We start from the raw sequence: 27,021 nt of genomic DNA, 5'->3' as shown, positions 1-27,021 counted from the left end.
TAATTACGCCAGCAGTGACTCCATTTCCAAATAAATCACATTCTCAGGTCCTGGATCAGGACTTCAACGTGTGAATTTGGAGGATAGCAGTCAACTCATAACACTGAGGCATTCACCCTGCAGCCCTGAGGGACAAGCAATGATGACTCAGGGCTGATTTGCAGAGGATGGCCGGGTGGACAGAACAGTCCTGGGTCCTCCATGGCCCTGCGGGGCTGTGAGCCTGTGATTCCAGAACCAGCCCATCTGGAATCTGTGTTCTTGGGGTGAGTTGGGGGACTTCAGTGGCTTCGACTCCTGTAAATCAAGTTTTCCGTGTCTTGAGGTCTTACCCATAGAGTCAGGGAGTCTTCTGGTGTCCTGAATGCTGGGGTTTTGACCTTGGCAATGGCTGAACTCAGTAACACTGGGGTTTCTCTACTTCCACACAAAGAAGGAGATAGGATAGTCAGAGATCTAAATTAGAATCTTAGAGTTAAATCAACACCCCCAGCCAATGAAAGATCCCTTACTATTAGCAGATCCTTGTTATTTTCAAACACTCAGCTTCCATCCCCTCCTCTGAGTAAGAATGCTTGACACCTTTGGGGGGGTTTCCTCTCCCCTTGGCGCTCAGTCTTGGCAGGGCTGAAAGTCAAGGGGCCTGCAGAGATCTCCCAGGGCCAAGTGCAGACGTGAGACCCAGGCCGGCCCGTTGTACTGTATTTCCTGGAGCAAGGATGGAGCCTGCTCACGCACTTTTTTTTCTATCAGCAGTGCCCTCTGTTCGTTCATTCCCAGCCTGAAACTTCAGCCTCCACTTTGAATCCACAAGGGCTCCCATTTCCTATTTACACATATCCATTTCTGCTTTTTTTTTTTTTAATGGAGGTACCGGGGATTGAACCCAGGATGTCGCGTGTGCTAACTACACGCTCTTCCACTGAGCTATATGCCCCCTCTAAAACCCCACCAATTCTGCTTAATTTCTGTTGTGTGTGGCCAAAAAACCCAAACTGATCTTGGGTTTGCATCATATTCCAAGCAGTAATGAAGGCTGTTCACTGACACTTGGAGTATTCAGAAAGTAACCACATTCTTTTTCCCTCCCTCTCGCTAGCTTCATTTGAATAATTTCTTCAATTCTGATTTGATTTACCTGGGTTCCACTGGGACGGTCATAAAATTGGCTTCATCCCCCAACTCCCACCCCCTCATCTCCTGATACCCAGTGGAACCTTCAGCAGAGTAGCTCAGACTGAAGGTGTTTTCAGGTGCCGGCAGTTGGTTCCATACCTGTTACAGGAGCGGGGACTGCGGGTGCCTGCCTTGCTGGGTTTTACGACCTGTAGTTTTAAAACTTCTTTTCATGCTTCCATTTGCTGTCATCACGGCCCATCTAGAAAGAAGAAGAAAAATAATGTCATTGCAACCCAACGGACCAAAAAGCCAAGCACGTGTTCATTGCAAAAGCTATCCTCACACGTCAGTGATACGATTGGCTTTCAATTTTTGTTGATTTCACACTTAAACTCAACAAAATTCCAAACATAGGCATTGTGAGGGGGAAAAACCAAGATAATTTTATATCCCCCTTCCAACATTCATTAACTTTCTCTGGTCCAAGAAATCTTCAAAACCTGTTTGAAGCCTTTGGGATGTCTAATGTGATTGGCCCAGTTGTGAATCATTTTTGGCTTCACAAAAATGGGAGTGGGAGGATGAAGCCATCAGACCAAAGACCCTTTCCCCACGTGAATTAATAACTCAAGTTTTTCAGTAAAGAGGGCTGGAGTGGCTGAACTTGAATCCACTCAGCAGGGAGCAGTGTTCGATTTATTGTTGGCAGGAGGCTTGAGTATCTATTTTGACAGCTAAAAGAACCAAAAAGCTGCCCAGGAGAATTTTAAGAGTGCTCAGAAGCAAGAGTGAACTAATTAAAATAAATGCTCCATGCAAATCGTCAATGCAGACCATTGGGGCTTCCACAAGACCTTTCTCATCTTGCAGCTCCTGGATATTAATCCAGTCCATGGTAGATTATTAATAGTATTAATAATCATAATAACTCAAATTTGAGGAGTATGTTTCTTTGGAGACACACAGAGGCACTCTGAGCCACCCACCATCCGGGTGGCCACATCCTGACCCCCACCCCAGGGGGTCCTTTGTGTCCCCACGGCACCCTGGGTTTGCCTTTTCCGTAACTCATGCCATATGGTCACACATCGTGTATGGTAACCCATACGTCTTAGGAATTGATGGCTGCTTCCTTCTCTCCTCAACTAGAAAGAAAAATTCCTTGAACCCAAGAAGGGAGTCTCATTTGCCTTTATGTCCTGAACACATCAACACAGAAATCGAATGAATGTTTGTGGCAATGTTCTGAATTTGGTGTCCTCAGCCTGAATTTTAGTGGAAGGCAAACAGAGGCATCGAAAAAGAAGGAGCAAAAAAGACGGAGGAGTTTTTATTGAGAAAGACCTCTGGCCTTGGGTCTTAAGGTGATCTGGAAAATTTAGATTTCTGTCCCTAACTAGAGAGCTCATTTAAGGATGAGGATGAAATCAATCCATGTCGGACATGGACGAGACAGAGGTGCAGAAGGACACCACGACACTTATTCTGTGAATGTTCCAGGGACACATCACTTTGTGCTGGGGTTCATGCGCTCACTGTCAGGCTGCTGAAACGCGTTTTCCAGGGGCCAGCACAGAACTGTCCTGCTCACGGCTGTGGACCGTCTGAAGGAAGCCAACCTGAATTGCTGAAAACCTAGAGCACATTTCAGATAAAAGGATGCCGTTCCCCTCAGGTAACATGAATAAGAAGAAACCTCATGTTGCTGGACTGTGCTATAAACAATTGGAAACTGCCCAGATGAATAGATAGAAACAAAAGTGAATATTTATTCACGGCACAGTGAGTTCCTATTTATGTCTAAGCAAAAACAGTTTGTTTTCTTCAGTGCTTCCTGATGCCTCACCCCTCATTATTTCCTTAACTCATTTATTTACTTTGCCTTTAGTCTCCCTTCTCCCAGGTGCTCTTCCAATGGGTAACTTTGCTCCTCATCTGACTTAACATCCAAGCTGCAATCTAGACTGTTGACCACTAGCTTCTGGGGTAGCTTCCACTTTGATCTGTGGGCTGCTCACATATATCCCTGCCCAGTCTAACTGTTCATCTCTTATCTTTCTCTCCTGGATGGTTGCATGTCCTCCACGTCCAGCCCTGTGGCCTTGTCTCTTTTCCCTCTACCAGCTCGACAGGCGACTCTACCCACACCCACAGTCACAGTGAGCAGCCACTCACTGATGACACATCCAGGCCAGCCATGTGTCTGCGCTCCAGCCTCTGTCTCCATCTGCCCCCTGGGCAGCATCACAAACTCACAATTAAAACGGAACCTGTGCCCCTTCCACAAGTCAGTCCTTCCTCTGAGGATCCCACAAATCTGAGCCACTTGTGATTGCACCTTCTCCCTCCTCCATGCCTCCTTCATCTGACCCATTTCTGCGTCCCATGAGTCTCATCATTTTTTCTAAGCTGGTTGATTGATTGATTGGTTGATTATTTTTATTTTTTATTGAAATATAGTCAATTTACAACGTTGTGTTAATTTCTGGTGTTTCTTCGATATGCCTTACTACCTCTTGCCTCAGGGCCTTTGCACTCTCTGCCTGGAGTTCTTTACCTCTTCCTTTCTCTTGTTACCTGTTTAACTCCTACGTATACTTCAGAACCCAGTTTGTAAGTCCCTTCAAAAAGGTGGCTTCCTCGGGCTCTTTTATGTCTCTCTGCTATCTGCTTTTCTAGAATGCTATATTCATCTCCTTGTAAGTACTTATTATAATTGTAATTAAGATTTTAAATGGGTGATTATTGTTAAATGTTTGTCTCTCCTACTAGCCTGGCTGCTTAACTGTGGTGGGGCCCACATCTGTCTGGCTCTCCAGGGTCTCCTCCTCTTGCAGCACAGTGCACAGCACGAGAACTATCTGTTAAATAAATGAGCAAATCCCTCCATCTCTGTCATGATAATACTCACCCTATTGACAGACAGGCTTTGCGAGATTTATTTTCTTGAAAGTTAGTTGTAATCTGATAGTTGCAGAATTATCACAGATTTCAAATTAGTGAATTTGAATCCAAGTGGATGTAGCTTCCTTTTTGATTCCAAGTCTTAAAATATGTAAAATCTGTCTGGGGCTCACAGGCTGGCTCGGTGGAAGGCACTGGCTTATTCCATGGCAGGTACTGTTTAAATTAGGGTTCAAGGTTCAAGGTGAATACTGGCTAGCATTTATATCAGGGGGATTAAGTGACGTCATAACTTGGCCATTTTCCTGTTTGTCTCTCTAATAGCACTCAGTGCTCCAAGTTGGGGATGGTTTTGAATCCCTCTGGAAGGCCAGCATCCAACAAATACTTGTTGCGTACATTAACTGGGGTGTTAATTACAGCCACGTTGCAAATGGTCATTAACTGAGATGGCACCTAAATTGTGGGTGTCAGTGGGTGAAATGCTGGCATCTGCCCTGTGTTGTGCAGGCAACCCTGAAGACTTGACAGCACTCTGAGAACGGGTCGTCCAACATTTCATCCATGGATGCTGGACACTGCTTGAGCTTGGATCAGGTCTAGTGGGTTCTGCAAAGCACCAGAGCACACAAGGGGAGACAGGGTCCCTGGGCAGGAGTGGATGGATAGGACTCTCCAGTTCAGCCAAAGGATCTGGTGATGCACCTGTTGTAAAAATATGCTTGGGGCAAACGCAGGGCATGTCTATGCCCCTGTAGCCAGAAGCTGGGAGAATTACCCTTGAGGATGTGTTTTGTCTTCTCCTCATTGCCAGGGTCACCTTTTTGAATCAGAACATGTCAAGCAAACCAAATCCGAGTGTGCATCCCCATCAGTCAGCTTTTTCTCACCGTGAGCTGTGAAATATCCTTTGCACAGTCATTTCCTCTTCCTTAAAGGAAAAGGACAACGATCTCTTGCACTGCTTTATTCCACTTGATCTGCTGTGAATCCATCTTTCCAACAAGGCTTTGCGCTCGGCCCCGGCCTGGTCCATCTCTGACTGACAGCCTGCCTGGAGCACAGCAGCCACTCGTCAATGTTTCCAGCTGCCGTGGCTGAGTACGCTCCTTGGACCACAAGCATGTGATGACAGAGATTTGTGGCGAATATGTGGGGTGGGGACGGAGGGCTACATGTTCTGCTGTCTCACGTTCTCCTTGTCTCCCACGGGACTCCTGGCCGGCAGCCAGCCGGGGGCTCGGAGGTCACGCAGTCCCCCTTCTGCTGGCCTGCCCCAGGCTGGGAGGACAGGAAGTGGCAGAGGGGATTCCCACTGGCACCCCCTACCGACTCTGATCCAGGTGGCCGCACACAGCTACTCCTCTGAGCCCCACGACTGAACAAGTGTGATGGACCCCCAGAGCCAGAGCCCTGTTGGGTACCCCCAGGAGGCCCCAGCTCCAGGACACCGCTCCTCCATGTGGCTGTGCACAGTCAGCTTCATTGATGAGAGAGGATAACGGAGGCTCAAATGTTCCATGTCACACAGCTGCTGCGTGACAGAGCTGGGCTTGGGACCCAGGCTTGCGTGGTCCTGGAGTCAGGACACAGCAAGAGACGGGGTGGCTGGTGGGCTGGCAATGGTGGGATCTCCAGATTAAACAAAGTCAAAATACAGGACACTCAGGGAAATCTGAATTTCCCATCAACAGCGAACAGTTTGTAGTATAAGTATGTCCCATGCAATAGTTGGAATATACCTTGTATTTGTCAAATGTCTATAAAATTAATCATCCCATATTATACTAAAAATAGGTACTCATTGTTTATCTGAGATTCAAACTGCACTGGACATCTTGTTTTTTATCTGATGATCTGAGGTCCTCACTGACTTTTAGGACCCAAAGTGGATCACAGTCAGTGGAAGCCAATCCAGTGAGTCAATACTGAGATGACCCTTATCTGCGTGTTAACCCGGGACACACTCTGGGATCCATTATCTTGTTTGATTCTCATGACCTCTGTGGGGCGGGTTCAACAGGCCTCACTGTCGCCATTTTCTAGGTGGAGAATAAAAGCACAGAGAGGTGCAGAGTATTGCTCAGTGGCACACAGCATGGGCTAGGATTCAGCTCGGGCTCACTTCTTGACCACCCCATGCTTTCTCCAGGATGAAATCCTGACCCCTCTGATCCTTGGGCTCAGGCACAGCAGTGTGTGTCCTGGGCTTCTGGGCTGGAGTTCAAGAGAGACTTGAGGGTGGGTGGAGAAAAGGAGGGTGTTTATTTCTGTTCACCTCCCAAGAATCTTCTCAGTTCAGTTTTTCACAATAGCCACAGGAATAGACCTGATAATTCAGCTGGTCCGGCACGGGGTCCCTCCTGCTGGGGAGGTTCAGGTGGCCGGTCCTTGCAGAGCTGGGAGGGATGCTCTCCAGCTGCTAAGCAGGCCCTTCCTTTCTCCTCTCGTCCCTGCCCGTCTTCGCACAGGAAGCCATCGGGCTTGGCTTTGCTGCTGGGTTTGACCACTTGCCTGCAGTGCGGTTTCTGAGCTCCAGCTCTGTGGATGGATTTAATTACCTTAATTGAATGGTGTTTTCACTTTTCAGTAAAGGGGAGGCAGGAAGCCGGTGGAGATAACAGGGGTTGGCTTTATCACACCCAGAAGGCCCTCACAGATTGAAATTGATTCTTCTTGCTTCTCTTTCTGGGTGGTTTTTTGAGACATTGGCTCGGGGATGTCTCGAGGTGCTGCTCCATAGAGTGAACCCTGACAACCAGCCCGTATCAGCCCGCGAACGCACGGGTGTTGACCGCGCAGCCTCCTGCACCCCACCCCACGCTGAGCAGGCGCCTGGCTATGGACCTGTTCCCTGCTGGTCCGTCTTGGGCCAAGCCCTTGACCTCTCTGTGCAAATTCCAACAGCCTTCCTGCTCACTGTTTCAGAGGAAATTGTCCTTGGCTGTGTCCCACATTTTACAAGATAAACAATGAAATGGTAAAATCGACTTCCTCAGTTGAAGAGAGGCACAGACGTGTGCCAAGTGTCTATGGGGTGGCAGGTCCCAAGCCCCTACGTCACGTGCCTGGCCTCACTCATTCCTCGTGAACACTCAGCAGGGTGGGCCCCTCTCACCACCTTACAGCCGGGAAACTGAGGCTCCCTGGGTGAATCGCTTGTCCCTTACAGAGGCTGGAGCTGGGATCACACTGGCCTTGTGCTCCGGGGCCCTGCTGTCCCGCCTGTGAAGATACCCTCCCCAGCTCTCTCTCAGTGTGGTGATTGCTCTGTCCTTGTAACTCCTTTGGCCTTTCAAGAATCAGAAATTCTTGGACAATCAGAAATTTCAAGTCCATTTATATTCTACCAGAGGAAAACACGGGCTCTCATAAGCCAGACTTAAAGCTCTTTCACACATCCACCTGCTCATCGACTGTTCAGCACAATGCGTATCCCCGTTCTAGTGCTGGAGATACAGCAGAGACAGCGTCCACTTGGGCCCGCTCCTCGTGGACCTGGATGAACTGAGGAATGGCATTGGGTCACACTCAGGCTGCCCTAGATTTGTTTCCCTTCGGTGGTGTCTCTTATACATGTAAAACGCACCTTTGATTTGCACACAGGTTATCACACACCTGGTTTGGCCATTCTGGCTCCACTGGTCTGGTACTTGGCATCCCAGGATGGAGATGGGGTTCTGCCTGCATCCTGGCCTGGCCTGGTTTAAATGGCTCCAACCTAAGGGCTAGACTGGGGAAGCCAAGGGCTGTCAGGTTGGTCCCAAGGCTTCTGTGCTCTGGGAGAGGACGAGGCTGGGTTCATCCTGCCCCAGGAGCATGGCTGATTGGCACTGGAGACTCTGGGAGCAGCGCTGACCTGGCATGTGCCTGAATCCTCCCTGAATCACACCCTGTGCGCAGGTGGCCTCAAAGCCCTGCCACATGTAGGAGTCCAGGACATCCCAGGGATGTGGCTGAAGAAAGCAGCTTGCCCAGGCTTGCCAGGCTCACAGAGCCATCCGTGACGTGTGGTGATAATTGCTGTGTGTGTTCTGCTGCCCTTGGGAGAGAGCTTGGGAGCCGAGATGCTTTATCCCTGGACCTCAACCTAGCCTGACTCTTACTTCCTGCCTGGGTCCCTGGTCCACTGTGTCTGGATGGGATGTTTCCTCAGGAGTCTCTGAGCATCACCCGGGTCTGGGGCTGTGTCTGAAGTTAGAGGCCAGGGAGCCTGGTACAAGGAAGTTCAGGCCTGATTCATCAGTGCTCCCCAGGACAGGAGGGTGCCGGCACCTGGCATCATGCACCCAAGGGGGACCCAGTTGTAGGACAAAAGGAGAGAAGCAAGGTGTGGAGGCAAGGAAAGGAGGAGAGAGACAAAGAGATGGTCCCGGGACCCCGCAACCTGCCCCTTTTGGCTCCTGTTCCTGTTCCCTGATGGTGTGACCAGCAGGACAGAGCAATGATTTTTGCTCTCTGGGGCAAAAGCCCTGCTTTGTAGCACTGACTGATTTCCGTGGTTGACTTCTGCTCTGACCTGGCATCCGAGGCCGAGTTGGGACATGCACAGGGGCTCCTGGAGCCTCTGGGTCCTGCAGGCTCCCATCACGTTTGCAGTTGCTTTGATGAGGATACTTGGACAGGGCTCTCACTCCGCAGAGGCTAGTAGCAGCACCATTTCGGACCCTTCCCGATGGCTGGGCTTTGACAGGGATCACTCCTTGGAGCTCCTGGTGGCCGATGGGCTGGACTCGGCCAGCACTGTCTGTGTGCACTCCCCTCCACCGGAAGGTGCTGAGGCCTGGTGCCACCCAGCTTCTCAGCACTGCTCCCCTGGGAGCTCTCCGCAGATGCCGAGGAACTGGTCTCAGTGCCAGATGCCCCCAAACGAGGGGACTTGGGTCCTCCTTGTGGGCTTAGAGGTGCCCCCATTTACCTCTGTAGTAGCAACTACGCTAACATCAAAGGTAAAAGCAGACAGCTCTGACCCCAAACAACCCTGCTCTGGCCTCCCTCGTGCCTCCCCAGAGCTGGGGTGAGTGCCATTCACGCTCTGCTGCCCGGGGCGGGTTGTGGTGGCGTTGACGGGGAAGTGAAAGGCTGGGAAACAATGAGAAGGGGACAAACTGGCAGAAGCGGTTTCATTTCTCAGCCCTGTGGCCCTTCAGCCTCCTTGCTAGACTGAACTCAACGTCCAGGAGCCACACCACTGCCAGACCAGGGCGGGCCACCAGCCAGACGAAAGACATGCAGGGGCCACCGAAATGATGAGTCCTCCTGGGGTGTGGGCCAGGTCCCAGCGCCACTTTCCATTTGCTGCGTATAACCTTGGCTAAATTACAGCAAGTCTGTGAGCCTCAGTTTTCTCATCTGTAAAATGGAGCTGATGACCTGCACCTGTGTATTAACAACAGGGCTTCTCAACCTTGGCCCCATAGACGTTACCAAGGTACCCTGGGCAAAATCACCCCTGCCTGAGAACTACTGTTGTAGCAAGGAGCATCATTCATTCATTCATCCCTTCCACCTTTCCCAGGAACATCCTGGCCTGGATTCTGGAAACGGTAGAAGCTGACATGAGATAGATATCAACCGGGCAGTTCTGGGCAGTAGAAAGAGCTGGAGACCTGGGTGAAGTCCTGGTTCCAAGGCAGTGTCGCTTTGGGCAAGTCACTTAACCTCTTCCTACATCTGTGAAATTGGGACAATAAAAAACAACGCCAGCTCTGCCACATCACCCCCACCTCCTGTGGCGTCTGCTGCCCGCAAGGGAGAGGGCTGAGGAAAGGAACGGTCATGCAGTTGGACCCTGAGGCAGCCACTGCCTGAGAGTCACCAGCTCTCCGAGCCACCCACCTCACCAGGCCCTGGGTCCTCCCCCAGCCAGGGGGACGCCAGCACCAGAAGGAGGCAGCCGGGTTTACATCACAGTATACACCAATCTCAGAGACATATATTTATACAAAACAAGGCAAATTCCCAAAGCAAAATAAGTTTATGTGTGCCACTCTGATATTCCACCCTATTCTACTGTATTCTGTCATTTAAAAAAAAAATGATTTGCAGATACTAACTACAATATATAAAATAAATAAACAACAAGTTCGTACTGTAGAGCACAGGGAACTATATTCAATACCTTGTAGTAACTTATGGTGAAAAAGAATATGAAAACAAATATATGTATGTTCATGTATGACTGAAGAATCGTGCTATACACCAGAAACTGACACAACATTGTAAACTGACTATACCTCAATAAAAAAATATATATAGAAAAAAAATGATTTGCAAAGTAGTAAGTGATCTCAGGACTCAATAATGAGTTATGATCTGCAGCATTCTTTTTTTTTTTCATTTCTTTTTTTTTTAACTGTCCTAGACCAGAGTCCCCAGATGGTCCCCATCAGGTTCCGTGTGCTGCTGCCCGGTTTATAGTGAGGCTAGGTTCTCATCTGGATGGAGAAGTGGAGACCTAAGGTCCAAACATGGTGATTGGCAGGGTCCGACCAGACTCACGTGGCGGGAGGGGGAGGAGACCACCTAGGTGGTGAGTCCACGGGCCAGGCCTTGCCTTTCTACTTCCTTGACCTGTCCCCAGTCCCCACACAGTGCCTGGCCCTAACAGAGGCCCATTCATTTGTTAAATGAGTGCATGAATGAGCAAGAGAAATCTCCATTTACGGAGCACCTGGCGTAAGAGAGGCACTTTAGATACTCCTATATTATTGATACATATGTATTATTATGTAGTGAATACTCACAACAACCTTGTAAGACAGAAATTACTCTTGTTCTTTATAAAGGAAGACTTGGAACCCCAAGATATTTAAGCTGGTGATGAAGGACTTGAACCTGGGCTGCTGGAGAGGGAGAGGGTTCCTGTGATCTGTATTTATAGAGCATCTCCAGGAGCTTCTGATATGCCTGCTGCAGGCTGAGAGCCTCTGCTCAGCCCTGCCCCATCCCTGGCCACCCCGCAGCCCCCACACGCCCGGGTATCACCCTTGGGGCTCCCTGGCACTCATCTTAAGACCCTCAGCCACAGGGTGTCTTCTGTTCCCTGCACCCCATTCCAGCTGGGAGGCCACCTTTGGCAGGCAAGGCCCCTGAAAGCCTGCCTTGCCCCTTCCTGATGGGCACCTGGCTTTCCAGTTCAGAGCTGTGGAATCAGTTAGACTTTGGACAAATCGCTCAATCTGTCTCAGCCTCAGTCCTGTTTTTGTATCCTGGGGCTGATGGGAAGACAAGCCCACAGCCTGGTCCCTGGGGAAGACCCTGAGGACTAGGAAGTGAGTGTTGCAGAGACAGTTGTAACCGATGGCTCCGGACACCACTTTGGAGAGCCTTGTCCAGACAGGAAGCCACCTCAGAGGCTCCCAGAGGAAGAGGCACTTGGGTTGGCCGGCGTGGGGTGTAACTTAGCAACCATCCTCTCTCCAGCCCCTGGGAGGAGAACCAGGCAAGATGGGGAGGGGCACCCCTGGAAAGCAGCCTGGGGGTGTCCCAGGCTTGGACAGAGAGAGGAGGGTCCAGGCAGGGCTCCTGGAACCACGGGAGAGCAGAGGGGCTGCAGAGCTCCCCTCACCATCTGTGGACCCTACTTTCCCATCTGTAAACTGGTGCCGCAGGGCTGGGTGACAAAGGCAGAGGAGCAGAGCTGGAAGAGCCACCGCTGTTTATCCGGCTCCTATTACGCGCTGTGAACTTTACATCTGCGATCTCGCTCAGGAGTCACAACCACGAGGCATGTTAGACAGGGCCTGTGCCAAAGGAATCAGGTGGAGAAATTGAGGGTCAGAGAGGTTGAGGAACTTGCTCAAGGTCACACAGCAGGGAGTAGAAGAGCCAGGATTCAGACCCAAATCTCTGTGCCAAACGGTCTCTCCCTCTTTGTGCAGCCAAGGCAGAGAGAGTTATGAGATGGGCGTCTCCCTCTGCCACGGTGTCCCCGCAGGGTAAGGCAGATGGCGGCATCTCTCTTGGAACCTTCTCTTCCATCTCCCATGCCTTGTTCTTCCCACAAGGAGCATTTGCTTTAGTAAAGCTAGAAAAGGCTTCTGCTGGACTTAGTCATCCTGTGGCAGCATCCAGGAGGGAACCACCTTCCATGGCCCTGAACTTCAGGAAGCCATGGGTATCTGGGCTGGGGGGAGGTGCCTCCCATGGAGAGTCACCGGGAATTTCTAACACTACCCCCATCACTTTCAACATGCACACATGTCAGAGCCCTGCTGTCCCTGACCTTCTCCTCACTTCCTGCTGGAGGCTGGGAAGTAGAAGAGAGATGCCTGGTTGACAGATGACAGCTGTCCTTTCTCCAATCCGAGTGACAATAGTGAGCCTGGCTCTGCAAGGAAGGAAAGAGAGAGAACTTCCCTGCTGTGGGGGGTACAGTCATGGGACTGACAACTAGCCCTTCTCTTTATAGAGTTCCTCATGGAATGCTTACAGCGGTGAGAAGTTTAGATGTGGCCACCCGGGCTATCTGTCTAAAAATGAAAACTGAAGAACCCTCTTCCAATAGGCAAGATTATTTAAAACAATGGCTCGAGTTGAAATGGAAAAAAGAAATCAGCTATTTGAGCACCTCCTACTGTGTTTGAGAACAACAAGGAAGCTTGTCTCTCTTTCCTTTCTTAAAGCAGTGGTCCTCCCTTCTCAGAATACCCTGGGGGGCTTGTGAAACACAGTGCTGGGCCCCATCCCTGAGATGCTCACTCGGGATGTCGGGGTGGGGCCAGAGCATTCAGGGATGCTGGTGCTGCAGGTCTGCGGACCGCACGTGGAGCACCGCTGCCCTGGGCCTTGAGCGACTGGAGGTTGTACCCCTTTCTGGGAGGCTGTACTGATCAGTCATGGGCTCTTGGGCCACTTGGGCCTCAGGGTTGTCACGACTGTGGTTTGGGCTGTGTTTGCTTGGCTCTAGGCTGGGCTCTGGGCAGGCTGTGCATGTGTGGGGTGCAGAGATGAATCAGAAATGCCACCTCTCCAAGGGACTGTCACCTGGGAGGGGAGAAGAGCCAGTGGTCAGTCTGAGCTGCAGGGTTTAGGAGGTGGAAAGAGAGTGGTCTCATGGGCAGCGCTTGCTTGAAGGCAGCTGGGAGGGAGTTTTACTGCCAGTCTGTGCACAGGCACCCAGCTGGGTCCAAGCTGGGTACCGAGCAGATGGCGGTAGAAAGATCATCGTGTTAGAGTCAGATCACGCTCCCATTTCTTAGCCCCGTGTGACCTCAGCCAGTTCCCCCACCTCTCTGAGCCTCCCTTCTTTCATCTGCAACTGCACCTGCCTCCCTGGGTGGTTGTGAAGAGTAGAGGGAAAAAACATCAAGAGCCCAGAAGAGACTTACACAGAGAAAGGACCTGGCAAGTGGAAGCTTCCGCTGCTCTGAAGCAGGCAGCGCACAGAAGCAATCCCACATCTACCATGGCTATGCTAACACCCGCCAAGATTTCGGTGCGCTTTCAAAGAGCTCATGCGTGGAAAGCGCATAGTAGGCGCTTACTGAATGCCACTTGCCTCATTTCTAATCCCCAAGTGGGGGTGCTTTAGCCTAGTGGGAGGGGCATGGACTGAGGCCAGACCCCCCTTGGGCGTGGTTCCTGGCTGTCCTGGCTGTGAGTGGCCCTCAGCAATTATAAATTATGAAACCATTCTGTGCTTTGGTTTCCTGATCTGTCCTTTTTTTTTTTTTTTTAATGGCAGCACTGGGGATTGAACCCAGGACCTTGTGCATGCTAAGCAGACACTCTACCACTGAGCTTTACCCTCCCTCCTTGGTTTCCTCATCTGTAAAATGAGATGAAGGTAGTACCAGCCTCATGGGGTCCTTATGAGGACCCAGTGAACTCGTGTCTGTGAGGTGGCTGACACCTAGTAACTGTCAACATCTCATGACCATCCCCACCATGCCACCTGCTTAACCCAGGGCCGGGGGCACAGGCTCACAAGGATGACAACCTTTTCCCAACAGAAAAGGGAGAGAGAAGTGAGGCGGTGGCGGCCCAGGGCCCCAGAGGCTTCCCTGTCCTTGGAACCACCTCCAGCCTTTGCCCTCTCTGTCTGGTTTCTCTGCCCGACCAAATCGCACAGCTGCCTCATTCTGAACAGATATCAGCCAACCTCAAGCAGCTTTGGTGCTGGTACAGTGTTTGCCTTGAAAACCGTGCCCGCATCTCCTAGACCATCACCAGAACCACCATGGGAAAACTTGCATGCTGGATGAGTGAGGATAAAATCAGACCATCTTCGTAAGCATTTTGTGCCCGGGAGTGATGCAGCTGGATTGCAGTAATGAACTTACAGGGATACTGTGGGTGAGAAATGGCTCTGAGCTTGTGGGTTTAGCCCAGTGGGTCTGAGTTCTGCCCCCTCGACCTCTGTGGCTTTCGGGTCTCACCTGCTTCAGAGGGACGGGCAGGGCCAGGTGAGGGGAGTGGCTGGTGGTGCTCAGGTGGCCAGGCTGCCCCAGGACAGGGCAAGCCAAGGGACAGCTCTGACATGACCTAGCCATTGCAGGCAGGGCTCAGAGGCACGAGGCCTCCAGGCTGGGTGGGGAGCAGGAAAGCCCTGGGCTGCTCAAGCAAATCTGAGTTTCCTTTCTCTCCTTGCCTTCCTTTAAGCTTCAGGTGAAGGCTTTAAGATGGGAGACAGCCGAGATGAACTCAGGGACAGAAGGGACCCACTGCGGCCAGGGAACAGCGTCCAGGGTGCAGAGGCCCCAAGGAACAAAAGGAGCCTGCTGATGCTCGGAGCCAGCATCTCTGTGGGTTTGGAAGACCTTCGTTGCAAAATGTCCTTTCTGGGCTGGAGCCTCCAGGGCCAGCCAAGCAGAGAACAGAGGATACGGGGAAGGCCATCACCCCGCTTTCACTGCTGTGGTGCGGAAGGCTCCCTTGCCCCTTCCCATGAGAAAGAGAGGTCTGTCAAGTCCGCTGAAAGCCACTGAAGTTCATTAGCTCTGCGGCCCCTCCTGCGATCAGATTCCCAAACGCTCTGAGCGACGCAGCTCGGAAGGGACTGCACTTCACACCAAGCCTTCTTCAGCCCTCGGCCTGGGAACTGGGGCCAGCTGACAACCGACTGTATCTCAGCCTTGACATCAGCGGCCACATACTACTCACACACGCAGCCCCTTCCAGGGAATGTTCCAGAATGATACTGACTTATGTGGGGAAGAGGCGGGGACACATCTCAGCGGTGCTCCACACATTCCATTTTGGGGCCTAGATCCATGCACCTTGAATGATCCCTTGTCCCCCGTGTCCCCCCACACCTCCCAGTTCCTGTCCTGCCACCCCTGGGATCAAATAGAAACTGAGAGGTGTTTGGGGTTTTCCCAACTAAAGAAATGAGACATAAGACTGCGTTATAAGGCTATGGATTGGCTGGATCTGGCAAAATGTGGTTTAAACCCTCAGATGGAAATAAAACCAAAACCCACTGCAGGCTTTTGGGAAATGTCAGTGCCATGTGTCTATACATGGGCCACCGTCTCTGAAAGCCCTTTTCATCTCTCCAGTAACCCTGGGCAGAGGGACTGAAGGCACCAAGAGCCAGTGAGGAAGATGGCCCAGCCCTGGCGGGTTTCAGTTACTGAGATTTCTGGCATAGGCTGGAGGAATAAGGCTATTTCCAGACGTGGAGCTTCCCCTTGCTGTACAGGGTCTCCAGGGCTTCCTTAGGGTCAGGGGCAAAAAGCAGAAAACACCAAGTCACTTGCTAGAGTCCTATTGGGAGGACATTGGGGTGGATGCACTCATCCTTGGAGGATTGGGGGTTGTCTCTGTCCCATCTCCTCCACACGCCTCCATCTCCCAGGCTCCCAGGGGATCCAAGCCCCTGTTTCCAGGACCCCTCATTCTATCAGCCCCTTTCCTCCCAGCAGGCACAGTTGCTCTCATCCCAATGAGCTTCCGGTCACCAGTGAGCAGGCACAATCGTTCCCCTTCCAAAGACCAAGGGGCAGACACACGCTGGACCTGGGTCACCCGGAGACGTCTATTTATAAACCACCCTGATAAGCACAATCGGCCCTGCTCAGCCCAAGCCACCCTCTACAGCAAAGCTAACCTTCCCAGCAGCGGACTGAACATCTCCTGTACCAGCTAGACTGGAAAAACCGGCCCAGTAGAGGGGCAGGGGTCTCCAGAACTGGCTGGTGGTCCTGAAGGGTCCGGCTCGCAGACTGTTGTAAAAGCTAGGATGTTCATGCTTTTTGTGTATGTACCAGATCGACCCATCTCAAGGAGTGTTCTTGTACAACAGGGGTCAGCAAATACTTTCTGTAAAGGGCTGCATGATAAATGTTTTGTTTTTGCTGGCCACATGGCCTCAGCAGTTGCATGAAAGCAGCCTGAGACAACATGGAAATTGAACGAGTGTGGCTGTGTGCCAATAAAACTTTATTTACAAAACCAGGTGCCCAGCTCAGTGGTTTACCAACTACTGGAGTAAAGAAAACACAAATGCTGGAACATTAGACCTCATTTAACACAAACACGTGTTCTATCTACTTTCCAGGGCTCCTAGACTTGTGGGTATTAAAAAATACTACTTCAAACATTGTTTGTAACAACCGAGTTAGATTATGTTAAAATACATGATCCATAGTTTATGCTGATTTTTTTTAAAAGCCTTTATTTCCTATAGCAGTTTCAGGTTTGCAGCAAAATTGAGTAATTCAGTGAAATGTGCAGAGATTTCTCATATAGTCCCTGCCCTGCCCCCCCATGCATAGCCTCCTCGATTATCAATATCCTTGGGAGTGTTATAAAGTCCTAAATAATAACTTTTTAAAGGTTATCTGGGGGGGGGGTGTAGCTCAAGACGTAGAGCACATGCTTAGCTTGCACAGGGTCCTGGGTTCAATCCCCGGTACCTCCTCTAAAAATAAATAAATAAAATGAATGAATTTTCCCCCCACCAAAAAAATTTAAAATAAAGGCTATCTAGCTTTCCATACATGTTTAGTATCGCTCTTCTCAACGATCAATTCTTCTGCACGAGGTAAAAAAAGAGTATGATTTTAGATTTGGCCAAGCCCACCCTGCGGGAGCTGACTAGGAACCCCCAGGGTGTGGGAGAAAACACAGACTGTGCAGGAGTTCCCTGCTGAGGTCACATATGCTCTTGGAGTCCATGGGCCAGAATGTCCCGCTGACCAATTGTCCTCTTTGTTACGGCTGATAGGCTCCTGCCTGACCCAGCACTGGGGAACACAAGAAAGCCAGTCTCCCTGCACAGAACGTGTGACTGTGGGGTGGCCCCCATTCGGCAGTGCAGTGCCCCGGGCACTTCCAAGGCTTGTGCCCTCTCAGCTGTATGCGAGCAGAGTGCCCGGACAGATGCACGGAAGGACAAAGTCACACAGGTCTATACCGTGTACTCTGTACCCTCACGGTCCACACAGCAATCCAGCACCACAGCACACCCAGCACACCGAGCAACTCAGCCCTCGACATGCCCCTGGCCGCTCACGCCGCCCTGCACAGCACCCTGGCACAGAGAGACATCCAACACCGCTGGTCAGAGCGCACATCCCTGCGGCCGGAGCTTGAGCCTCTCTGCCTACGCGAAGGAACCAGATCAGCGCCTGTCCCTACCTTCCGCTCTCCGCGAGTCCCGGCGGCTTGCTCTCCAGGCCTCCCAGGAATGGGGACAGAAAACCCTGCCTCTTCCAGCAGCCCGGCTCTGCCCAGCAGCCCAGATTTCTTCCCTTGTAGCCGGACTGCCCAAAGATAGGGGGGAGTAGATTCAAGACCTGGACCTCTTATTGTCCACAAACCTGCCCACCTGAGGACAATCAGTGCCCAGAAGCTGCCCAGACACGGGAAGTTCGGGAAGCGTACCTAAATAGGGAGCCAGCCGGGGGAGACCAAATGGTGTTCTTGGTGGAGAAGAGGCAAACAGTCCCCACTGCAACACCCGCGTGGTGTCAAGTAACAGTCAGATTAAACAAACAGCTTCTGCAGCTATTTTTATCTTCAGATCGGCCACGGGTAATAGATAACTTGGGGAGAGAGAAATGGCTCGCCTCTTAGCCGGACCCTGACCAAGAGTCCAACTTTAATCCAGAATGAGTTTGAAAACTATTCCAGCACCGAGACTCAAAGAAAAATAGCCCAAGGTGCAAAGGAAAACATTTGTTTAGACAAACATTGAAAACACGATAGCGTGTGTGCCTTGGAGCCAGCGCCCGGAGGCCTGCTGATGTCCCGGGGCAGAAATAGCCTGTTTCATCATCGGCTCGGAGGACCGCAGCCTGCATTCCTCGAGTAAGGAGCCGTCCTCGGCTGTGCTTTTGGAGCAAAATAACATGCCCAGCTGCAGCAGGCTGGGGGCAGGCCAGGCTGGGGTTTCAGGGTGAGAGCTGCAGGAGGATATGAAATAATCAGGGAAGGGACGAGGTAAGCGCCCGTTTGGTGAGCCTGGCCGTGGCGGATCTGGTTTTTGCAAGGTCCAAGTGCCAGTGGACCAGTCTCATTCTGCCAGGGGGAGAGCTGCTCTCTCTGCCTCTGGGAGGGGCTCCACCTTCCCCATGGCCACTTTCTCTCTTGGCCTGGGGTCACCTGCTCCCCAAACTGCCTGCAGACATCCAGATGTCTTCCAGCCCTCCTGCTTTTGCTCCCTCTGTAACAGCTCCCAGGTGCCCTCTTAACCCTTCCCAAGTGTGCCCTGGGAGAGTCTGCTCACTACCAGGAGCACAAGAATTTTAATGCAGACCTTTTTGTTTGCTTTCTTTCTTTTCAAGATCCTTTCTCATGCTCCCCTGCCCCATGGCCTAGGAAAGCAGAGGTACTTGGTCCTAGACAGGTGCCCCGCTCCACGAGATGCCCAAAACCCTTGGAAGCCTGTATCACACACACCTCTGTATCTATTTGTGGAGTGTCCTGCCTGCCCCTGTGGGCTCCCCACAGCCAGCAACCTCTGTCCCAGCCCCAACTCAAGGCCTGGCACCACCTCGTCTTGAACCCAGTGGTGCCATGGTCACAGGGAGCTGGGTCTCTGTACTTCAGTTCAAACAAATCAGAAAGAACAACTCATTGCTCTGTGAATGGAAGGGTCAGACTCCCAACCAGCAGGAGGATCCAGCTCCTTCTCTCTGGGAGCCTCAAAACTTACCTTTTGCCCTAAGAGCTTAAGACCTGCCTGTGGGGACACCTGCTCACTGATCAGCACTCAGACATGGTTTGAGGGAGACCAAAGTGAACCCCTTGATGGTACCCACCCCACCCACCTTCACTGCTTGTCCAAACCAACAGTAGCCAACCTGGCAGATTAAAAGGATCAACTTGAGATGCAAGCCAGCATTAAAACAAAACAAAAAAAAACATAGGATTTGGAGCCCTGGCCCCTCGTATTCCTAGCTGTTTGAGACTAGCCCCAACACTCAGCCTCTCTGTGCCTCAGTTTCCTTGTCTCTGAGATGGACAGGTTGCCTGTGCCTTGTGGGGTTGATCAAAAGCATTCATGTACACAGATAGGCTTGTACATTGCAAAGCTTCTCAAATGCCAGTCAGTTATTTTTCATGATTTTTGCCACATCTTCAACCATCTGTTCACTGTTTATGTATTTTTCTGTAAAGAGAATTTAAATTGAAAATTCAATGGAAAATTTAAAAAAAAACCCAGCATTTTGGTCAATAGCAATATCGAGGAAATCATGGATTTAATGCTCTAGTTCATTTTTTAACCCTGTTACACACTGACACAAATTTATAGTCAGTTCATACCCTATCTGCCTTTGACCCAAATCATTTTGTTCCAGGCTTTAGGAAAGGTGGCGTTACTAAAGCCCATCTTATGGAGGAGTTGGCTTTGGGGCGCGAGTAACCTGAGCTGAAACGATTTCAGCAGGGCCCCTGATTTTCCTCCCACCCCTCAGGACGTTTCTTCCCCAGCTTACTTTTAATTCTTCACAGGTGGAAAACATGACCTCATGTCTGGTTTAGGATCCTAGAAGCGGTGAGCTTTGCTGTGTGGCTGGAGCTGACAGTGTTTGCTTGAAGTGGCTGATTGAGGAAAGAAAACTGTAAGAATGAGCAAGGGAACGTTCAGGGGGCAGGGCAGTGGCCGGGCAGCTTTGTCAACGACATCAGCAGGAGGGACCGGGAGACAACAATAAAACACACTTGACACAGCAAGAGCCCGTCCTGGGAGCAGGAGCCCTCAGAGCTTGGCTCGGGACCCTGTCCAGCCAGCCTGACCACAGCTGACCACTGCAGAATCCGATTTCTCCCAGAATGTGCCTCCACCTGCCGGTGCCAGGGACCCCACGTATGGTCCATGCTCATGGTGGGGCACCAGCGTGGACCCCCCCCCCCCACCAGGCACAAAACACACCCTGAGAACTCAGCCTGAGCTTCACCAGGAGCTCAGGGTCTGCGTGAGCAGGAGCTGGCATCTTTCTGGGGGGACGAGCCCAGGCAAAGTAAGTGACCACTCTCTTCCAGTCCAAGAGCTGTGAGCTGCGTGGAAAGAATGTGAATGAAGACACAATTCTAAATGTAGAATCACGGACGCTATGTGAGCCGGCTCCCTCATCGTCCAGAAAAACAAGATCCGCTTGTGCATTCTGCAAGAGCATAAATAACGCTGTCCTCAGGCGGCGGGCTATCGCGTCCCCTCCTTGCGGTGACTTCATTGGCCCCGACTCTTCGCAGAACCTCTGGAACGTAGTGGGAGCTGCCCAGCTGCCTGACGGCGTGGGTGAAAATGGCCTCGCCCTTGCCGGGTCATGCGTGACACTGGCTAACTTCATTTTGCTGCTGATCAACTCGGTTCTGCCTCTGTATTCATTCCAAAACTGGTCAGGAGGGCAATGCGGAAGGGGTCTTTCAGGCCAGTTTCTGGTTCTGGGTGTTTCAAGTTCACATCCTTGCAGATGACATGAGGCAACTCCCCTGTTTCTTCCACTTCTGCCTCGTGATCTTGAACTGCCTCTCAGAGAGCTCTTCACTAGTGCTTGGTTTCCTTGGGGAATCCTTTCCACAAATGTTTTCAGGAGGTTGGTGCATTTCCTGGGCTTCATAATAATAATAATAACAACAAAAGAGTAATACTGGTGAACACATATAAACGTTTTACTCTGTGCTCTGCACTATTCTGAGTCGTTAGGTAAATTAACCTACACACAGTACATTCTACCTAAGGGCCCAGCGTTATTTTGTTATGGCCTGCCAGGGAGCTAGAGAAAGATGAGATGGGGGAACCGATATTTCCCCAGGACCCATGATGTGCCAGGCACTGTCTACTCTCTCTCACTAAATCTTTCCTATGTGGAATGACCATTCATGCCCCCACTTTCCAGGTGAGGAAACTGAGGCTTGCAGAAGTCCTGGAGTCAGGAGGAGCTGGTGGAGCTGTGCTCTAGTCTCTGGAGCACAGGCCAACTAATGTTTTCTGTAAAAGGCTGGAGAGTAAATGTTCTCAGCTTTGAGGGCCAAGTGGTCTTTGTCACAACTGCTCCGCTCAGCCAGGGAAAGCAGAGATCTCTGTAGATGAATAAGTGGGGCTGTGTTCCAATTGTATGTTATTTATGGACACAGAGATGTGAATTTCATGTAATTTTCACATATCACAAAATATTCTGGTTTTGATTTCCCCCTCAACTATTTAACTATGTAAAAACCATTCTTAGCTCATGAGGCTGTACAGAAACAGGGGTGGGACAGATTTGGTTCACAAGCCATAGTGTGCCAACCCTTGAGCCACTCCATCCACTTCAGTCCCAATAAACAACATGTGGCTAATGGGCACTCCAAACCTAGGTTTCAAAGACTTGGTACCAAAAAACAAAACAAAACAAAACAAAACAAAACCATAAAGTAACTTCTTAGTAATATTCTGTATTGAATATTATGTTGAATCCAAGTTGAAATGGTAATACTTTAACTATTTTGGCTCTAATAAAATATACTACAATAGCCAAGACATGGAAGCAACCTAAATTTTCATTGACAGATGACTGGATAAAGAGGATATGGTATGTATACACAATGGAATACTACTCAGCCATAAAAAGGAATGAAATAATGCCATCTGCAGCAACACAGATGGACCTAGAGATGATCATACTAAGTGAAGTAAATCAGACAGGGAAAGGCAAATATCATATGATATCACTTATATGTGGACTCTAAAATATGATATAAATGAACTTATTTATAGAACAGAAACAGACTTCCCCAGTTACCAGAGGGGAAAGGTTGGTGGGGGGAATAAATTAGGAGTTTGGGATTAGCAGATACAAACTACTATGTACAGAATAAACAACAAGGTCCTACTGTATAGCACAGGAAACTATAGTCAATATCCTGTAACAAACCATAATGGAAAAGAATATGAAAAAGAATATATATGTATCTGTATAACTGAATCACTTTGCTGTATACCAGAATCTAACACAACAGTGTAGATCAACTATACTTCAATAAAAAAAAAGAAAGATTGTTTTCACATGTTTCTTGTGGCTTTTTTCGTGTGGTTACAGGCAAATGTAAAATGACACATGTATTTCTCATAGACAGTGCTGGGCTAGCTCTTCTCCTGGTCGTGGACCCTCTCCCTCACTGCCATGAGACCTCCATGCCCAAGAGGCCAGTCCGTTCCTGGGATCAGGGCTGATGTGCTCATGGTGGACACGTCTCACCTTCTCCGTCATCAACTGCTCAGAGTTCAGACAGGAACTTTGTATTCCTAGATCACTAATATTGCTGTTCCTACTGGCTTCTACCATTATCTGTAAAATGCTGGCACTTAAGAAATTAAACTTTCTGCTAAGGAAGAAAAAGTGCTGTTAGCCACCTACCGTTTTTCAAGCACCTACTGGATGCCGGGTTAGTTGTCTTGTACACTGTGTGTATTTTGATCCTCGCAACCAGCCTGGGAGGAAGCCATGCCTATCTCTATTTCCAGATGCCGAACAAGGTCAAAGAGATGAAATCCCTTGCCCCAAATTATATAATTGGCCACAGAGCTGGTCTCAAATTCAGGTGTTCCTGTCTCCTTGGACTGCGTTTTTCCCCCCTGGTGCCATAATCGTTAAAATACCTTGGGAGCAGGGTCTTCCTGGAAGAATTGCAGCAATGTGGTGGGAGGATCACACAGAGCAGCCTGACTGTGGGGGAAGAAGGTCCTGAGGCAGGGCTGGAGTGCACAGCCCAAGTGAGGTCTCTTGGGGTCCTGCACCCCCAGGCATTGCCTGCTGTCTTCCCCCAGCAGCACCTGGGGAAGAAGGCTTTTGTTTGTCTTACATCCATTTCTGGCACAGCATTAGCATGATCGTTTTGACCTCAGAGAAGGAGCAAGGTAAGAATCACTTCTTACACTGGCTCCAGCCACCTGCCTCTATCCAGCCCCAGGACCTTTGCAGCTGCTGACCCTCTGCTGGGAGCACTCTGCCCCTATGTTTACACAGCTGCTTCCTTCTCCCCATTCAAACATCAACTCAGGGGTCACTTGCTCAGAGAGCCTTTTTCTGACCATCCCATCTAAAGACCCTCAGCCTCTATCATTCCATGCTGTTTAGGGAACCTCTCCCTTCTTTGGTCCTGGGGTTGTGCCCTGTCTACATCCTTCCACGAATGCAAGCTCCAAGGACACTTTCACTTTTTCTGCCTTGTTCTCCCCTGCACCTGCTATGTGCTAGTGAATGCAAGGGGAGCTCTGGAGGTGAGGGAGGGGGGCTCAGGACTGCCTCATGCCTCTCCCTGCCATTATGGACTCAGAGTGCTGGGCTTTCCTTCAAGCGGTGGTTCCCAAATCACCTGGAGGGCTGGTGAAAACACAGATTGTTGGAGCCCTCCCTCAGAATGTGCATTTTTTTGAGAGCAGGGATGTGATTTTATTTTATTTCATTTTATTTTTTTATTGGGGTGTAATCAGTTTACAATGTTGCGTTAATTTCTGGTGTACAGAAAAGGGATTCATTTATACATAAATATATATTCCTTTTCATATTCTTTTTTATTATAGGCTATTACAAGTTATTAAATATTGTTCTCTGTGCTATACAGTAGGACCTTGTTGTTTATCTATTTTATATTATAGCCTTACCATATGATCCAGCAATCCCACTCCTGGACATATATCAGGAGAAAACTCTAATTTGAAAAGACACATGCATCCCAATATTCACAGCAGTGCTATTTACAATAGCCAGAACTTGGAAGCAACCTAAATTTCAATTGGCGGATGATGGAATACTACTCAGCCATAAAAAGAATAAAATAATGCCATTTGCAGCAACGTGCATGAACTTGGAGATCATCATACTAAGTGAAGTAAGCCAGAAAGAGGAAGGGAAAAATACCATATGCTATCACTTGCATGTGGAATCTAAAAAAAATAACACAAATGAACTTATTTATAAAACAGAAACAGACTCACAGACACAGAAAACAAATGTATGGTTCCCGGGTGGAGGGGCTTGGAGGGATAAACTAGGAGTTTGGGATTTGCAGATACTAACTACTATATATAAAATAGAATGTGCGTTTCTAACTAATTTCAGGATGATGCTGACACTGCTGGTGCAAGGACCGCACTTGGAGCAGGAAGCACTCGTGCTGCTGGCTGAGCTGGGCTGGCTCCGCTCCTCCACTGTTGCTTCAGGTGATTTACTGCAAGCTGCTGCCCTTGTCAATTCAACCAATATTTACTGAGCACTCCGTGTGTCCCAGGCACTACTGAGGGCCTTCACCTTTGTTACCGCCCTTGTCCTTACTGCGTCTTGGAGATACATTCACAGGTGAGAGAGCAGAGGCGTAAGAAGCCAAGCAAACGGCCCAAAGTCACAGAACCAGGAGAAGGTGAGGCTGGGGCTTGAATTCAGGGATTCGTTCAGCCCAAGTGAGTTCCCATCCTGTCCTGCTGTCTCTCTGAGATCTTGCCTCCCAGTAGCCTTTGGTGTGGGTCACAGGTGTCAGGTAGATCCAGCTGTCCCCTTTCCACTCCTTCTCTGTTGATGCTTGGCAGGGCCATACAGAACTTCTGGAGGCACAGCCAGGAGAGTCTGATTAGTGAAGCAGCCAAGACGAAAGAGTTTGGCCTCAGAGATATAAAGGTTCTCTTCCCAGATCGACCACATAGCAGCTGTGTGACCTTGGGCATATGATTTGATTTCGTCAGACTTTCATTTGCTACTTACTTTAAATGAGATGATGCAAATGCTTAGCACAGGTAGCCACACAAGGATGGGTACCATAAGCTGATGAAGCTGTTCTGTTGTAATTCTGATTGCCTTGGCTGTAGGAGGGCAAGAGCTGATCTGCAGGGACTGAAAAACCTGGGAGCTTGGGGCTGAGGAGGTGGTGAGAGGAGGACAAGAAGCTGGGATCCACTTCACAGTGGAGTACTATGCAGCTATAGAAAGGGACAAGGGGCCTCTCTCCAACCTTACAGGGAGCAATTCCCAGGGCAACGGGGAGAAACAGGGGTGTCTCATGTGATGTTATAATTTACTTATGGAGGAGAGGATACAGATGCATGGGCATTTATATATATTTGCTTAGATTAAAGGAAAACAATAAAAAAATAGGCCCCAAACTGAAATGGTTACCTCTGGGGACAGGAGCGCACAGGTGTAAGAATGAGAGTAGGAGCTAGACTTCTCCAAGCCTGCCTTGTTTGTTAGGTTTGACGTGGAGCCATGTAAGTCCCTTAGAGAATTATCAAACTAAATCAAATCAAAGCTTAACAAAAGAGGTGGTCTCTAAGAATTGACAGCAAAATGAAACAAATGACCTTAATATGTAGGTGGCATAATTTCATAAAGGGGAATTATTTCAAATGATTTTAAAATACATTATTTTGTCTTAATATCCATAAGGAAGATACGTCGTAATATAAAATGAACTGTAAAGTAAAACCCTAAACTGTTTTCAGAAACATAGATAAATATAAATAAAATGAAATAGGAAGTGTGTTAATATCATTAGAAAGCAAGTTTTTTTTAGTGTTAGAGAAAAAGGATGAAAATATAAAATCAAATGGTAAGTAAGCCTCAGCACCTATATATTTGATATCAATATAAAAAGATTATATAAAATCAAATACATGAAAATGTAGTATCAAGAAACACTTTCTCTTAAAAAAGAAAAGGATTTCCTACTGAACAGGCCTAGAGACAGTAACGAACGTGACAGCAATGACTCTCTTTTGCACCAAGATTTTTGTCTCTGAATATGATTTCTTGTTAAAAAGAACAAACATTCCCTGATCTGGAGCTGAAAATGTGTAAGAGGAGTCCGGAACCCCTTGTCACATGGAAGGCAGGGAGCCTGAGAGAGATTGTCGGGATGACATCAGAACAAGTAAGGAGCCGACTTGGAAGAGATTCTCACCCACAACAGATGGACCACTTTGTACATTAGTACAAGTAACAGCCTCGGTGGATTGAAACACACTGAATATGTCTAAACGCATGAGTTCATAATGATACTGAAAAGACAACAACTCAGACAACCTTCCATGGTCCCCTTGGAGGGTCCAGGGAGCAGCTTTATTCCCCTGAAAAGCTGAGCAGGGTCAGGTACCTCACCTGACTTTGCTGTATGAACTATCCAAATAGTCCAAAGTGAAGATGGATGAAGGAGAGTTTCTCTAGTAAAGAAGGAAGAGTAAAACTAGAATAATATCATTTTTCAAACCCCTGACCAAAAAAATGGCCTCAAGACGTCTCCTTTTAAAAACACACATCACCCAGGAAGCCAAAAAAAAAAAAAAAAAAAAAACCTAACTCAGAACAAGACTCTAACTCTGAATTTAACTAATAGATTATAGCGATGACTGTTCCTATAACAGAAGAAACTGTTAAATGACACCATGAGGAAGCAATTAGCAAAACCTGGGGCTTGGACAACTTTATGGGACAAATGACCAATTTCTTTAACAAATAAGCCTTTGAAATCAAAGCAGGTGGGACCTATTGATTAAGAGACACTAAAGAGACACAGTGTTTAAATGCCATAGATAGACCCTCTTTGGATGCTCATTCCAAAAAACCGTCCACA

General features: G+C 49.2%; 1 protein-coding gene across 8 annotated transcripts in view; it reads right to left on the bottom strand.

Moving 5' to 3' along the window:
* The window catches only part of C11H10orf71 (chromosome 11 C10orf71 homolog), a 56,207-nt gene that overhangs the window by 8,504 nt on the left and 20,682 nt on the right, over window positions 1-27,021 (bottom strand). The window contains exons 1-3 of one of the 8 annotated variants that reach the window (XM_074374374.1): window positions 20,351-20,973; window positions 19,914-20,019; window positions 1,276-1,378 (exon numbers count right to left, since the gene is read on the bottom strand). The gene's annotated coding sequence lies outside the window, so the exon portion shown is untranslated. The other 7 variants (XM_074374372.1, XM_045523029.2, XM_074374373.1 and 4 more) reach the window with 7 other exon arrangements.

Source organism: Camelus bactrianus, chromosome 11 (assembly GCF_048773025.1).
Source record: "Camelus bactrianus isolate YW-2024 breed Bactrian camel chromosome 11, ASM4877302v1, whole genome shotgun sequence".
NCBI classification, from domain to species: domain Eukaryota; kingdom Metazoa; phylum Chordata; class Mammalia; order Artiodactyla; family Camelidae; genus Camelus; species Camelus bactrianus.
The sequence above is the reverse complement of the archived record's forward strand: the minus strand, read 5'-3'. Positions and strand labels throughout refer to the sequence as shown.